This window comes from Megalopta genalis, chromosome 1 (assembly GCF_051020955.1).
Source record: "Megalopta genalis isolate 19385.01 chromosome 1, iyMegGena1_principal, whole genome shotgun sequence".
NCBI lineage: Eukaryota > Metazoa > Arthropoda > Insecta > Hymenoptera > Halictidae > Megalopta > Megalopta genalis.
In genome coordinates, this window is record NC_135013.1 from 42,344,215 (window position 1) to 42,362,038 (window position 17,824).

At 33.0% G+C, this 17,824-nt stretch overlaps 1 protein-coding gene and 1 long non-coding RNA gene across 11 annotated transcripts in view; one reads left to right on the forward strand and one right to left on the reverse strand.

Moving 5' to 3' along the window:
- Nucleotides 1-17,824, reverse strand: part of Tlk (Tousled-like kinase) — a 101,927-nt gene that overhangs the window by 25,576 nt on the left and 58,527 nt on the right. The gene's annotated exons all lie outside the window — the stretch shown is intronic.
- LOC143262564 (uncharacterized) lies at nt 7,066-9,440 on the forward strand. The gene is made up of 2 exons (XR_013036337.1): nt 7,066-8,090; nt 8,554-9,440. It is a non-coding gene; the product is annotated as an uncharacterized LOC143262564 (long non-coding RNA).

Here is a 17,824-nt window from a genome sequence, read left to right on the forward strand (position 1 = left end):
CGCGACGGGTACATCATGTAGTATTAGTTGTTTTCTTATAGGTGGAGTTGTACAGGGGATCTGAAGGGCAACCTAATTTTCTTAAATGGAAGGCTATATGTTTTTCTTCAAAAAGTAACAGTAGACACTGAGAGAAATTCAAAGAAGTGCTATACGATATTATTCTGAGTTCGATAAAGGTAAATCGTTAGCTTATCTTCATGTCCAGCATTGGTCGACGAGCAACATCCAGCAGCCGCTACTGAGCAGCGTCGGTAGCGTTTATATCAAGTTAGTGATATAATATGATATAATAAACTGGGATTGTGTGTGTGTGTGAGGATTATTGCTAATACCATAAATTATCTACTGTAATTTTTACTTACTAGTTGAATAATTTTTTATCCTCCTACGTGTCCACCATCATTGAAAATACACATTTGTAATTGTTTTAAAATTGTGTATAAAAACTTGTTAACATTTCGTCCGATATTGAGCTGCATATGATCATAATTCTTGTTCTTAAGTTATTTATGTTTTCCACTGGGGTCTAAAAGACTACTTGGAGACGATCTGTATTTTCAGTGATGGCGGACACGTAGAAGGGTACAAAATTATTCAATCAGTAAGCGAATATTACAATCGATTATTTATGGCATTAGCAATAATTCTCAATTCCTGTTTATAATATCATAATTGCAGTAACTTGACACAACCGATGCTGCTGAATGTTGGTCGTCGACCAATGCAGGACGTAAACATAAGCTAGCAACTTACCTTCGTCGAACTCAGAATAACATCGTATAGCTCTCGCAAACGCTCATATTTCTCTTAGTGCCTGCTGTTACTTTTTGAAAAAAATATAGCCTTCCATTTAAGAAAATTAGATTGCCCTTCAGATCTCCTGTACTACTCCACCTATAAGAAAACAACTAATACTACACGATGTAGCTCGTCCTATCAAACAACTTTTATAGGAACATTTTTTTAATAACTATAACTTTTCCCGAGATATCCTACTGTACTCACTTAAACAAGACACCCTATATATATTTTAACAGCTTCATTGCAACTTACTTTAAAATTTTTTTAAATATTGATTTTTGAATTGTCCAATCAACTGAAGATTTGAAATGCACAACATTATGGTTGTCACATATGAATCATTTTCGGTTGACAATTATAATGTTGATAATGCATGATACATTAGTGTATCAATAATTTACTTTCTTTTTTCATTAAAAAACGAACGATACCTATGTACGTAGATAAATTAATATAAATTAACTATATTTGAACATATAACTAACATTTGAAACATACGAAAATGATAAGACAAAATGATAAAACTACATATTCATAAAATCGTAATTTGACAAAGATTAATTAAACCAGTCTTATAATAATCCGTATCATAATAATGAGAAGGTGTTTGCAACGTCCCTAATGCGATATTATCGAAAAAACGAGAAGCATGTTTTATATATTGTTTGTAAAGTAAAGATAAGATATTTAATCTTTCCAGATATAATAAGGACTCTAATTATAGCAAGATCCTCGGTGAACTTCTGTTTCAAATAAATAAAATCTCATCTGAGCCACCGTACAGTTTGATATACATCATGAACGAATTAACGAAGAATTTAATAATATATTTACAGTTTCAAAGTATTGTTGAAAAATGTGTGTCCGATTTCTTTTACAAATTCAACACTGTGATCGTTCACCCGATGAAATTCCATTATTTTCTTGTCACCATTCATAAGAAACTTTTACTATGATATATACTATAACTTTTATTAGTTCGTATATTTTCTGGCGATGGCAATAAACGTTTTAATATTTATTTTGGAAGCATAAACTACAACTAGCTTACTTGTGCCTCTATATTTGAGATCGTTTGTTCATCTCGCTTTGTCAAATATTTTCAACAAAGCCGACACGTCCTTATGTTTTCTTCCAAAATTGAATTGTTGTTTAGTGTGCAGAAAATTTTTCAGAGATTTCATGGTTTCCCACGGTAAAAACCATGTAAACAACTCACGATGTAGTCATACAGGAACATTCTGTTTGCCTCAAAATGATCCTAACTGTGGTACAGAACCATATCAGAGCTGTTAGCAACATATTGCAGGAATTTATTTGTTTGCCGCATATTATTTACGCCGATTAGATAATAAATTCTGTGAAACGTCCAGTTATTGATTCAGTTATGCTCTTCACCGTAGATAACGAAGTAATTTTCCAACCAGAATACTTCTATCAACACGGCTAAAGAGAAAAGAATTCGATACAGCTTGACGTGCAATAAATGCGGTTAAAATTGCAGATACGCACGGACGAGTGTCACATTAGAACGAAATAGATGAGGGAGAAGGAAAACACTGAGATATGAAGCTTAATGAAGATGTGAAAATATGATGAAAACGAAAAAATAATGTTTAGTACATATTAATCGAATAATATTTTAGTACATAGCTATATGTGTTGTCAATGTTAGACACTACATTGTATAAAAATATTCATAACGTCTTTCGACAGAGCGTATACAAATTTTGCACGGTCTCTTTATATTCGTTTTTCGTGTATTTTGTATTACATTTCTTTGACAGACTAATGAAGCAGCAGGAATTAATATGTTATTAAATATAATATAATTATAATATAATTATATTATAATATGATATAATTATTATATAATATATAAATATTGCAATTAATATTTTGATTGTAACAATTTAGCTGACTCGCTAAAATTCATCATTCATTTATTAATGCTATTAACATCTTGGTATTGCACAGGTTCAATCATTATTACCTTATCAAAATTCTAAGTAATCTGATTACACACGAGATTCAACTGTCCTGTTTTATAGACTTTACTCCTTTTATGTTTGCACACGTTATTAAACGTCTCAATTAAGCGTTGTTGACGCAATTGTACACTTCAATAGACCAACGGAATTGTACGTTGACGTGTTTAAACAGAATTTCAGCACTTGAATCAAGTTTAGTCTTAATGATTGTAACAATAACGTTGGAGACAATAATCTATGTGTGTTTGGCAATCAACTCGATCAAGGATATATCACAAATTATTCCAAATAATATCACAAGAAAAAGAGTCCAAGAATTACATATCTTGCATAGAATTATCAGCGGCATATAATTATCCACATAATTATTAACAGTATACAGCACTTTGTATCAAGCATTTCCTGCAGTGTCAATAGCTTTATTCAATAACGACATTTTATTATGCACAGACTGCGGATAATATTACGAATAATATAATTTACTAATATAATTTAATATAATTTACGAAATAAGAATTGTTTGCATTAGTTGCAAGAAATAAACAATAGGTAAGTACTTCCTATTTCCTTTAACAATTTTAACACGAACACAATAATATATTTATGTTCTTAAATTTGTTTAATTTCTCTATTGTCTTAAATTTCACTAGCTCAATATTTCCATAGATACGTAAAATATAGAGTCCAGTTGTGTATCATTAGATCCACGATTCTTAAAACAGACAAAAATATACGTGGAACTTATAAATTGTAATTTTTATCGTTTATAAACGCGTATTTAAATATGTTTCTTTCGACTACAGCTATACGACATCTAAATTCAGCTAACAACTTCGATAAAACAAAACGTACAAATTCATTTTCAAAGATTCATGAGGAAGTACGTTTTAAGGTTCATAAATGATTGACAATACGATTAACGAAATTAGATCTCGGGATTTCTTTTAATCAATTTCTCAGTGCTTCCTAGTATGTACACTGTGTATGACCATAGTATACAAGGTGTTCCACAATTACTTTTTGTATTCGGTTCGAAGAGTACGATCGACGTGGAAAGATCTTCCCGATGAATGTACGATGTCAAAGACACGTATATATTTCATCTTGAAACGCCCCATGAAGCTCACGATAACATTTTGAAATGAAAACATGTATTGTACACTTTTGTTAATATTTTAGTAGAAGTCGTCTGAACAATTCTGTAAGTTTCGTTTTCGCTTAAATCGAGAATTCAAGAAATTGCCGGAATCTGAATTAGAAATGCTAAATATTATATGGTAAAAATTGGGAGGAACAAAGATTATGTTAAAGCTCTTGTATTTGCGAAATAAAATTGTTTCCTGCTTAAGATGGTACGTGTTCAATTTATTGAATAAAACATTTCAATTAATTATGAAACGTTTGTTTCTCTGTCGCATACTGTATATAGCCAGCGTTAATGGCGGCGAAATATGCAATGTTCTGAAAATCTTCCTATCCTTTCTGCAAAAATATGTAAAGAAAAAATGCACATTTTAGTTTAAGATCTTGTTTGCGACCTTGATTGATCGTTTCAAAGTCATTGCAACGCCAAATAAATAAGAATAGGACGAAAACTAAAAATAAGTCCAAAACCTATGTTCTCCCGTCATTCATATTTTTCAAGACATTTCAGGGTTCCTTTTTCAACCGAAGCGACCACTCTATTTTCGTTGGCAATCGATAACAAGTTTGAATACTTTTTACTATTTATTTACACTCCGTCACTTTTTACTATTTCTACGAGCTAGAAAAAGTAGCGAGAATTTTGTTTCCTCGGTGCAGCGAAGTTAGGTTTCGTAACAGTGTATTATTACCGCATTATTGCAATTCATTAGAAACCAATTGAGAACCATGCAAGTAGAACAATTGAAGAAAACTCCATATTTTACCATGCCAAGGTTGCCGTTCATACATTTTCAAACTGCAAACACATTTGCATTCTGATTTTACATTGCCTAGAATGGTCGCAACACATTAATATCAAGAATATCGATGAGTTTAACGAAGCAATGGATAGACTTCTTTCCGGGTTACACGAACAAATTGTGTAGAAGTCTGCCTTATGAAATGATCTAGTATACTGCCGCTAATATTAAACATTTTTAAAAGTTCCATTTAATCGTGTTGTCTGGAATGCTACTTTCAGCGATGATGCCTTAAGATTTTGTTCGAGTGAAAATTAACCTGAAAATTTCTTGTATTATTCGTTTGATTCATGAAAATGTTGGTTACAATTAAATGGTTCTATTTCACATGTGGTGCAGCTTAATATGAAAGCAATATTGAAGGCCTGTTAGAATGATTTTTAAGGTGCTTTATAATTTTCTCTTTTAAACGGATCACTTATCAATTTTGCCTGTGTTCATTTGTTCCAATTAGCAATTTTTTACGACTAATATTTATGAGGGAAAATAAACCTATAGAAAAAAGTGCAAACGCATAATGCTTGGAAAGTAACGTTTTTCTTATATTTCTCTTAATTAATGAAAGTAATTGGAGCATTTAACATCTGTTTGCTTCCAATAATGCATATTATATAATAATGTATATTCGAAGTGTTTCATTTCAATGACAATAAAGGAAATATGTATTTCGATTAAATATTTCAGGTTCACATTGTAAAATATATGTTCTAAATACGTATTATGTATTTGTAAAATCAATTATATAAAATAAATATTTTTCCACAAAATATCTCAATTCAGAAGCACAAATATTTGCAAATACTATTTTTCTCAACTGTGTTACATACACTTAACTTTAATTAATAATTTATAGACTACGGATCTTTAGACAAAATAAAAACTTTCTGCCAAAATTATGCAAAACAGCAGTGAATTGAAAATGTATTTCTTTTCTTAACAGCTTCAATAAGTCGAAAATAACATTCTGTCGTCTTCACTGTTCTGTATCAAACTTATACACTTCTTCCATGAATGCATCATCAAATCCGCGGTCTAGTAATTTATCTCTGCATTAAATGAAATGCTAATTGACTTTATCACTAAATGTTTCAACCGAGTCTGGTCGGAAATGCCATTAATCCTGTATACTCTAGTGTCTTGTCTATCAACCGGTGGCCAGCGCTGATTTCAAAAATTGCAAATCGGTGATTTCGATCTTTCCGACAAAATCTGGATTGTCCAATCGACAAGGATCTTGCTGAAATCCATTCTTTCAACAAATTTTCAATACCGACGAGACGTAGATTCTCTCCATATAAGAAAGAACAATGGTTAACACCGGTAAAGCTGTGCAGAAAGGACACTACGCATAGACACGCCTAAGAAAAAGCAGAAGACTGCTAAAAAACAATTGACCACTACCGGGACAGGATCGAAGAGACAACTAAGATTAACCTAGAGGCTAGTCGGTTCGGTGTCGCGGTCGGTAAGAAGACGCTCGTCTTGCGCGATAAGACCTGTTCAGTTCGTTTCATGCCGGGATTATTGCAGGTGGAAGCTTGGTAGGTATCTGTTTAACCAAGACCCGTTTTATCTGGCTTTCTTGCGTCGAACGGTCGCCGGGCGAAACGCGAGCACCAGCGACGAGCGGAGAGCGTCCTCGCGGGAGCATCAGAACTAATGGTTACGCGCCTATACAAACACGTATAATTTCTAATATATGTGCATAGACAGTATTAACGATTCACTGACAGAACAGTCCCCGGCACGGATGAGTAATCGCTTAGATAAGCGGACATCTGTTTAGGCGAGAACGTGAACGAGCGAGCAGCGGAGCGAACGATTACGTTCATAAGAGAAGAGTGAATGGGAAGATATACAAGATAAGTAGATAAGTCTTCGGAATATACGCGCGTATCGAGGCAAGCGAAGGAAGCAAGAGGACGCGATAAGAAGGGACGTGCCAGAACGGGCGGAGCAACGGTGGGGGAAACGGGCAGCAAGAAGCATTTTCCCTGGTTGCTGAGGCGTCGATATACATATCAGCAGTCGGCGAGAGAAGTTCAATGTGGCGGTAAAAGCGGACGGTAATGCAGATTGCGGGCTGGGTTCTAGACATTTCCTGTTACCGTGTTCCATTATAAACGTAGACTCCGCATCTGCCGGGTGTTCTCGCTCGCAACGCAACCCATCTAGAAGTCCCGGCTGCGACCATTTTCTCTCCTACTCGATACCTCTCGGAACGATGTCGCTTCTTCGCGGGGACGACGACGTGTCCACTGTCTTGCAACGGACAGAATTCCAAGGCCACTCTCGTCTTTTTACTTCCTCGGTCTTTCTTTTTTTTTTTCATTCGTACGTACGTTCGTTCGCGTTCGTTCGTAATTATATGCGTCGCAGTGCTCGAGAATTCGTTTCTACACGTCGAGACGATAATGGTATTTGTTACTGAATGAACGCTCCGATAGATATTGTTTATCTTATCATCCTTTTCAACGATTCGGAAATACATGTGCGACGAAAATAGATGTCACAGTCGTGCATCCGTCACGGTGACACCGCGAGTACCTTCGCGAACCATCGACACGCCGCCATTTTCTAGATTACTGAAAAGTAATATCGCCGATGGTCGCGTGCGACATTCAATCGCCGCCGGGCGAGTAAATAAATTATAACCGCGGTAAAGCGTAACCGAGGCGGTATAAACCAGTGTTGTGCAAAAAGTAATCTGATTAATGATTAACCATTAAACCTCGCTAGTTATTATAAATTATTATAAATTAGCTATACTTTATTATTACGAAGTATTGTAAATTAGTTATTAGTTAAATAATTTATAATAATATTTGTAATAACTAACGGGTTATGATCGTTAATCACCAATCGGATTACTTCTTGCCCAACTAACTCTAACTAATTTATAATAATTAATAACAACGTAACGAGTTACAATCGTTAATCATCGATCAGATTCACTTAATGCCCAACTCTGGTAGAAACTAACGGTTTCGAATTCGTTTAGGATTGGTTCCGGCTTGGGAAAAGGTGCACGGAAAATCCTCGTAGCTTGGTGCTACAATGTAGAGTCTACGTTGATGCGGGTTGCCATGGGAACGGTTAATACTATGAGTACTATGAAATTCGATAATTCGGTACATACGACTCGGACGGAGGAGCTAATTATGGAAAAATATGTGCTACGATACCAGTTTTGTAGAGCAGAGTGCGATGCAGCCGGGACGGCCACCGATTGGATTGGTAAAACACTAGCGAACGATGGGAAGTTGTTGCAACTTTTCGAGATTCGAAAAGGCTCCAGGAACGTCAAACGCGGGTCTGCCCATATGTGTTTAGTTCCCAAGGTTGGTAGGTAGGTATGTATAAACCTTCCATACAATGCGCGTAGTACCCACTTACTATCGAAAGGATCAATACGGGGGACATGCACCAGCAGCTTGCTTGCTTGCTTGCTTGCTTGCTTGCTTTCATGAATCTCCCTCGCTAAGACTGTAGGTCAGCCAACGCGATGTCGGATTACTTTTTCATCGCGAGGAAAGCGCGACAGTTTTTCGCATCTTTCAAGAAACCGTGCTAATATATTCGTTCAAGCGCGTTCTCAACATTTTGGAGAATTCATCGATTTCGCCAGTGAACGGCGATTTTCGTTTTCGTTCGATCGGTTAACGGCTCGCAATATTAACCCTCTGCGCTCGGTGAATTTTCTTAGATTAGCCCTACTGACAGTTTGCGCATCGCAACAATATATTGCAAAGCGCTGCATAGAATCACAACAATTTATGTTATAAAAAATAATTTGTGCTTCTTGGTTGCAGGATGGGTTACGTAACTTGCGCATCTCAAATAACTTGCGCACCCAAAACGATTGATAACTAGGCTGCGGGTTATGATACAAGATAAAAATTGTCCGGATTAATCGCAAGTTGCAGAAGTATTTGCAGACATTTCTTTCATTCTTTAATTATTTTATTCAGTTGAAAATAATGTAATAGTATTTTTAAATCCTTTAAATGTTTTTACTGTTCTGTATCTGTCTACTGGTAACTTATGCATGTTGTGGAAAATTGTTGAATACAAGTAAATAAGTTGCTTGGTTTCTAAAAAAAGCAAATGATAGTGTGTCAACTTTTGTACATGACAATTATTCATAAACTGAACAATTTAAAAGTTACTCAACGAGTGCAAGTTACATGACTCACCCTGTATACATACGTATACGTATGTATATGAATATAGTGTTATTGTTTACCGAACTGAGAAGTTATTCGTCGGTAAATTGTAACATATAGTTATAAGAATTATAATAATGAAACTAATAACAAAACTAAATAAGACATTTAATATATTTTCTTTTGCAAAAACCGAATGCGAGTTTGATTTTTTATAATATCTAACAGTTCTTTCTTTCTTTTTTTAAACATATTTTCACTCTTTTTTTAATCCTGTTAAGTATAATGCATACGTTCATATACGTTTTTAATCAGTTTCAGCGATCTTCTATTGTAAATGTCCTTTTATTTATGTTAGAAACGTTCTACTGTTTTATATGTAAAACAAATGTATAATAACGTGAACGTGTGACAGTAATATCTCAGACTATTATATCCTAATTTGGATTATAAGTCCAATAAACATTGAGTTCATAAAGCAATAATGAAGGATCTTTCATTTAATGTCAATAAATAACAGAATAAATAACAAAGCCACATTTTTAATTATCCGACATTAAAACTTCATTCCTTCAGAGTATACTTCGTTAACCAGCATCCCTCAACAGTTTTCCATAATATTTCCATAAATCTCGCGGTAGAATATCTATTTTTGTTGCTCTCGAAATTAGCTTTAATATTATTGTTATATAAAAAGCTGCGTTACCAAGTTGAGAAATAAACTTTGGTTTGGATATATTATGTGCATATTTTCATACTTGTTTGTTATCGATATCTATGTTCATTGTACTATTCACTTTTATATGGATAAACTTTGTCATTGTTTCCTTATACCCACCTAGATGGTAATACCATATCTAATCATTTATCCCATTTGAACTGTGACTTTCTCTTTCTTTAAACTACGAAAGTAATAATTTAAATCACCAGATGGATCTAAATTAGAACGTTTTCCGTTGGAAAAGGTCACACTTTTCTGTTCTTTATGCGACTGAGGTCGTTGATCTCCAAAACCTAATTAAACTTATTTCTGGCATTGGTTATGGGCATTTTTTTAAAAACAATTTACAGCTTTTCAAATTGTTTGGACTCTGTATTATTCGCTAAACTGTTCTAAAATTTGTTTGTACGTCAATTTCTACTATTATCTGCCGCGCTATCAGTGTAGAATTCTGTGTATACATTGAGATGGCTCCTTCTTCCCGCAAAATTGTTTTTCGACAACCAATCACATTTTCTCAAATGAAATTCATGTTATATTTTAAATAATCAAATACAATGCAAAGATTTCTTCCTAATACATCGGAAATTTTTATCAGCGAACACTTTTTCTGTAACATCTATCGACCGTGTCCATTTCACTTGAACTGAATTTTCTTGCTTACAGTATTTTTATAAAACTAAACAACAAGTTGAGTTCACTATTATTATTGACATTTCGCGTTCGATATTAAACCATTTCAAACGAAATCCTCTTTTTATACTCTTCAATGTATATACCTATTTAATCGTTTGTACTACGGTTTCTTTCGCAGCTACATTGATCACTTTGTCGCTAATAAATATACAATGCATTTTTTTGCAAGATATAAATTATCTGCGCTAATTACTAAATACGGCAGTTGCACGGACATTGATTTCGTTTTTTAATCATTTCAATGAATCTTTGAATCTCTTCACCGTTCCATATTTGATTTGTTCTATATTGTATAACTCATTTCTATCACAACTGCATAAAATCCGCAGTTTACTAATAAATAAATTCCTATATAGGATGACAATTCAGATTTATTGTATGCTAACCTTGACGTTAATGTTTCAATATTGATAATTCAAGGGTAAAATTTTATTTCGACTTAAAAGAAGTATCTACATAACATCTACATTTAGTAGATGACGTTCGAAATCATCGTAACGAGTCTGACAAGATATTATAGTGCAAAGTGTTAATAAATATTGTCTTATAATTTTGTCCTGGTTAATAGGAACCGTCATCGACTATCCTCATCTTCCATTTTAATTCTTGGACATAATAATTGTAGCCACGATGCTGAGGAATTATTTCTTAAGTAACAATACAAAATGAATAAAAAATAATGGTAAAAATTCGACGTACCGTACATGTCAGAAAGATATTCTGACGGTACGATGATTCGAATAAACGTGTATGATTTAAATAAATAACGCTTCAAATAAAATATACTGGAACGTTCGGAAAGTTGTTTCTTTCTTTCACGAGAAAATGAAACACGATTTTTTAATGTTTAGTTTGACATTTGTCCGGTAGTTTCGAAATCTTATACTCGTAGAGTCTGTCCTGTGTTTTTTAAAATATCCTTACAAAACGAAATTTTGTTGAAAAACGAAACAACTTTCCGAACGAATTAGTTAACTGATGTAACATTGAAGATATTTGCTCTGTTTAAATAGAATTTGGTGTAAGATTGTATTGACGTAAGATAGATTCGATAAATAGACAATTTATAATTTACAAAGTACCATAATTGCCATGGTCTCTGAGTTAGGACATTCGAGTGCAAAAGGTTAACATTATCAAAGAAACAAAAGTATGTACAAAAGCATCGTGTACTCACGTTCTATCGGCAATTTTATAATCTAAGTCTAGTTAATGAACAAGTTCAAGATTCAGATTACGCAAGAACTATTGTTCAACAAATAGCTTTTTTCTCACGAAGCCGTACCAATATATTTTTTTATTTGTTCAGTTTTAAAAATACGGAATATCTTCGAATAACAGCGTCGTTAAAAACTAGACTTAATGACTTGAATTTTTTCTACATAATGACTAGACAATAACTAAAATTTTATTTTTTAGTTTTACTATTACTTAAAATGACAAAAAAAAATGAAAAGCTTCTTTCTTAACTTTTTTATCTGAGCCTGTAACGAAAATTTATAAAATGCTTCTTGTATATCTTAATAACTTATGCGCATGGTGATAAATTTCATCGAGATCGAATGACCTTGATAAGAGCAGTAAATAATTAAAGATCACAGTTTTGTCACGATCTTTTACACTTTCGATTAATACTTGTCAAAAATATGCAGTTTTTTTTCAATCTTTCAACGCTTGTAGCTTGACTCTACGTTAACCGATTTCTATGAAATTTTCAGCATGCACATAAGTCACCGAGATCTACAAAAAACTTTCGTTTAAATTTTCGACATAACCTCAGACAAAGATGTTAAAAAACATGAGTTTTTAAAATGTTTTTTGTTGTCATTCCAAGTAACAGCAAAATTAAAAGAGGTATCCTAGTCGTTGCTTAATAGGCTAATCCATCTGTCGTTTGAACAAAATTCAAGTCGTTTAGTCCAGTTTGAAAGAAGTTATACCGTTTTTCAAGTGGTCTTGGAAAGTATTATGGTCGCCACTGTATTGTAAATTATCAAGCCTCTGTGGAGCAGATTTTGCTGGTGGCGAGATATCGAATTTCTCTGAAACGGGGAACAAACGGAGGTCACACAGGGGTGTAGCATGACTGTCCTTCACCCTATATGACTCACGGTATCCTGTAATCGGACCAGTTTGGCATGACTCGTGCGTGTTCGTAAGAATACCGAATGAATCCAGAAGAACTGTCGTGTCCACGTAAACTGCTCTCCGTGACCGAACCAAAATTTTTCGGAAGTTTCGCTGTCTCTGTTGCGGAGCTTCTACATTACGTAACCGTAAAATTAATCTAAAAACTGTAGACAACAGCGCAGTACTTTCATGTGAATTGCAAATAACGACTAGAAACAAAGTTTGAGTTTTGTTGCGATATTTGTTTCATTAATCTGTTAAAAGCAGATAAAATACTACTTCATGAATGAGAACATAATGACGTTTTATGCCCCTTTCACTGTAACTTATTCTACTGTAAAAGTTTCCACATGAGTAATAAGCTTGCTTATATACGTCTTTTCATTTCGTCTAGATAACTTGTCGAGACTAAATCAAGAAGCAATCTCAATCTACATTTCGTGAAACATTTCCAAACGTTATTTCGGCCTGTTCTCCAATTAATCGTCCAGAATTCTGGACCAAATAATATGACACTTCGCGTATTTACATTGGGTTGGTACATACGAAATGTCGGATTTTTATTACATTATTGTCTAGTTATCGCAGATTTTGATGCAAAATAATAATTTTCTACCTCGAATTGTAATCATCAAGAGCTAAAAATAGAAATAGTTTTTCATTCGGAACATTTTTAATAAGTTGAAAGTTATCTAACAGTACTGTTAAATAGTACATATCTAATATTAATACTTTAATGGCCAAAGAAACTTTCTTTCTATTTAATAAATTGTGTCATATTTAACTCGTTTCGTATATGTGAACATTTGAATACCGATCCCATGCGTGGATTAAAACTATTGATGGTGATCCTGCTACATTTCGTGTCGTTCGTCCTGATTCAGTTGGAAGATCAGTTGGAAGAATGAAACATCAATTAGTTAAAATATCAGTAATAAAAAAAGGGTGTACAAAGGGATTGTTATGTTTGCTATGCGAATAAAATTAGAAAACGTACATATTTTATGTGAGAGACTTGTCAAATACCGTTACTTGTAGGTGATTGCTTTAATAATTATCACACAAACGAAAAATGTTAAATTTTTGTATTTTGTATTTTCTTTTATATGTATATTCGCACATGTTGAATTATTTCATGAATTTACATAAAGCTTTTTTAAATTAATTCTTCAAAAATATTGCCTGCCCCTGGCGACGTTCGATTGCGTAGACGTGCGGCCATTAAAGTGTTAAAATACTCTCATAGCATTTTTCAAAATGTGCCTTCATTTTTTAAACATTCTGATTCAAAGTTTGTGTGAAATTATATATGAATAACATATACAAGATGATCATTTGGAAACTTTAAATCTAAATATCTCGAAAACAACACATTTTCGGGAGAAATATTTTATACAAAAGGTTATTCCTTTTTAAAATAAATTTCCGAGATATTTAGATTTAAAGATTTCAAATGAACATTCCGTACAATATGTTATCCATATTTTACAAACTTTACATCAAAATGTCTGTAAAATGGAGGCTCATTTTGAAAATTTCTGTTAGGCTGTTTTGATACTAGGTTCGCACTATAACTTTAACCCATACTCGATTCAAAAGCGATTTCCATGATCGTAAGTACCCCTTGTCAGTTTTGTCATAAACGCATAAAATTGACAGCCTAGTCATCATTTTTAAAATAAAAATAACAATAATTTGCGACCCGCTTCAATTAATTCCTCGTTTTAATGATAAAATAAAACTGACCAAAAACAGTATGAAATAGCCGAAATTGAGAAAAATTGTTACGATAAAGAATTTCCGTCTTCTCAATTCGAAGTTTTCACACCAAAAAATAATAATACCCGGTGTGTCAACCGCGTATTCGTTATACTCCTATCGGTATCCACAGCTGATTGGACATTAGTATACATAGAATAGTGATTGGATAAGATAAATTGGACACGAATAGTGAAATTGGATATGTACATAAAACGAAGTGGCGCCATGAAATTTTGTAAATAGTACAATTCACAAATAGTTAGCACCTTTATCGTATCACAGAGGAAACATAAACCCTATAAATCGTTCGAAGCAATCTTTGACATAATTTTATTAAAAAGACTCATCGCCTATATAAATAACCGAATTCGAATTGTTTCAAGAGGTTATTTAAAATATTGGTGCGAAAACGAATTCTATTATTCTCGGTGTTTTTCTAACCACAAAAGGAATTTGAAAATATGTTTTTAAAACATATATGATTACTAAACTGTGTATTTTACGAACATATGGCTGGACCGCGGACTTGATGCATTCGTAATAAAAATGAGTCGATCAAATACAAAACAGTGAAAACATTGAAAAAAAGATTGGGAATATTGTTACATTACTTTTAACTCATTAAAATGATTAAAGAAGGAAATCAATGTCTGTATAGCTTCTGTATCTTGGAATTAGTGCGAGTAATTTTTATTTTGCAGAAAACACCGCTGCCTAGTTATGACAAAAACGAGTAGCAGTAATTTTGGAGAAGGAGACAGAACGAAAGAATTGAAGTGTATGAATACATTATTCTCGATCCACTATGATTATTAAATGAAGGGAGATTTTCCTAAGTCATTCCAACCATTCCAATTGCATCTCTTGCAAACAAATGCAGATAACTTTTATTCTGCATAAAGATACAGTAGGACACGAAAGTATTCGAACGTCTTTTAAAATAGGATAACTTCTTCATAATTGGGCCGAACGATCTAAATTTTGTAGAGATGTCGAAGGAATTACTTTACTACATAATGACTAAAAAATTGTTTTCACAAATTGCAACTGGTTACAATGACAAATAAGATAAAAAATTCTCAGTTTTTAACTTTTTCATCCGAGCATATAACGACAACATTAAAAAATGCTTCTTATAGATCTCAGTAAATCATGTGCATGCCGAAAATCTCATCGAGATCGGTTTGTACACGTTTTCTCCTCGTTGCTTAGACTTTGTTGAGTTCTAAGTGGACTGCAGATTTCATGCATTTATGACAAAAACGAATAGATCAAATACGAAACAGTAAAGGCATTTAAAGAATTCGATGTATTACATTAAACTAAATAACATAATTAGAGAAATAAAAGAAATGTCTGCGTAGCTTTTTTGTCTTGCAATTAATGCAAATCATTTTTATTTTGCATAAAGAGCCGCAGTCTAGTCATAAGGATAAAAACTTCCGAATTAATTGTTTCTTGAAAGATTTTAAATCAATGAATATTATAGATATCGAGACGAGCCAGGCAACGGTTTAAAAAAAACGCAGGGCTGGGAGAAAATAGATTTTGAAAATACTAAATGAGGACTATAAATGTTTGTATTCTCTCATGTAATACGGAATGGCAAATAATCTGTTTTTGAAATAGTAATTATATATGAATATTTCAAAAAATTATTTTTTACCAGCTGTATTTAAGTGTCATATCTTGCAGTTCTAGTAAAAAGAACGTTACAGATGTCTATATAAATTATTTTAAGCTATGCTTCTGTTTTGAAACCTGAAGTTAACGTCAAATAGATAATCTATGGTCCTCGAGTTTTATTGATCAATAATCGATGATAATATCTTTTTTAGCACCATGTAAATATTATGTTGGAATGTACATAATGAGTTTTCAATTGAATCGTCTGTAATTCGTCGTTTCTGCGTGCTATTGTGCACAGATGACAACATTTCAGTCTGCTTACTTGCGAAAACTAATCGAAAATGAATGAAAACTAAACGAATATGCCTTCAATCGTCTTCAATAAATAACCAGATGCAGAACAAAAAATAGATTTCAGTCGAAAACTGTAAAACAGCAAGTGTACGAAAGTTTTTAAATATCGATGTTACATGTATGTCGAGATTCGCTGTACTATTTCATAATGTTGCTGCGTACATTCGAGTGCGTCACTTTAATGTCAACCAAGTTGAATTATGTCCGGACGGAAAGTATAAATTCCGCGAGAATATCATTGTAATTCATTTAGTCTACCACAGCTATCTTCTGTACCGAAGAATGTTCGTCGAACATACAAATATTGTAATGTTTTTTTTTTGTATTAAAGCAGATTGTTAATTAATTATAATATTTCAGTGAAATATTGTTGATATTGTCATCTGCGAATTGTAATATGAAGCCATATTTTATATCCGTAAATTGCTGTGCTAATTGCATTCGAATGTATTCGGGCGCATACGTTTTTTAAAAAATATACCAATTAAAAATACGAATGTTTTAACACGCGTTAAATAAATATCTCTAAATGTACGTATGCTGATTACATATTAACAATCCTCCGTTCCAGTTTTCACAAATATCGAAGAAATAATATGTTGTATTAGTCTCTGTGAACAACACGAATAATCACCGACTGAGAATCTTTATGCAAAATAAAAATGTTTCATTATTTATTTTTTATTTACGGATAAAAACCCGTTGGCGTACAACGGTTGATTACCAATTAATTGCAGGTAGAAAGGACATTAAAAATGTTTCGACTGAAAGTAATCTCGGAACCGAATAAATCAAATGATACTTATTTTCAATGTTGTGCATCGACTGCAAGAAACAAGCAGTGCATAGACATTTATTTCTGTCTTGAATAACTGTAATGAGCTATAAATAATATGATCGAATCGTGCGTGTCATAAAAGTCGCAGTCTAATTCATTACCGTTAAAACTTATCCCATCTAAACCTGAAGTTTTCATTCTCGAACAAGGGATCTACGGATTTCATTATTTATCGTTCTATATTACTAACATTTTACCATTGCGGCAATTTGATATCAAAGAACAGATTAAGCTATAAAAACGAGGGATGAATGTGGGCTACTAAACGTTACTCGCATTCGAATCCTCTATATGTATACATACAACATTCATACATATGTATCAACAGGGACCATAACTATTGCAATTAATACGAAAAAAAGCCGTTGCATAACAATTATCATTCCGACTCAAATGTTTTCAGTTATAAATGATAGTTATACATCACCGAGATTTTTGTGTTTTACTGTCCATAATCCATAATAAAATGCGGATCTTTATGCATTTATGACACGTGCAGAGATGCAAATTGCGGCGAAACGTATATATTAACGTGATCTCATTGCATTTTTAACTTATTTTTGCGACGAGTAATCGTTCAATCGACCAAGAAAACTTTTTTCCAATTCTAATTTTTGTGAAATGACGCATAAAAATGAAAATACATAATCTACAAAACATTTGTTATTAATTTCATTTAAATCAAAACGAAATTTAATTCTATTGTTATCGAAATGTAAGAATGAGATTGAATGAAGAACATGCAAGATGCAAAAATGACTCATTCTATTAACGAATGAGCGAAGAAG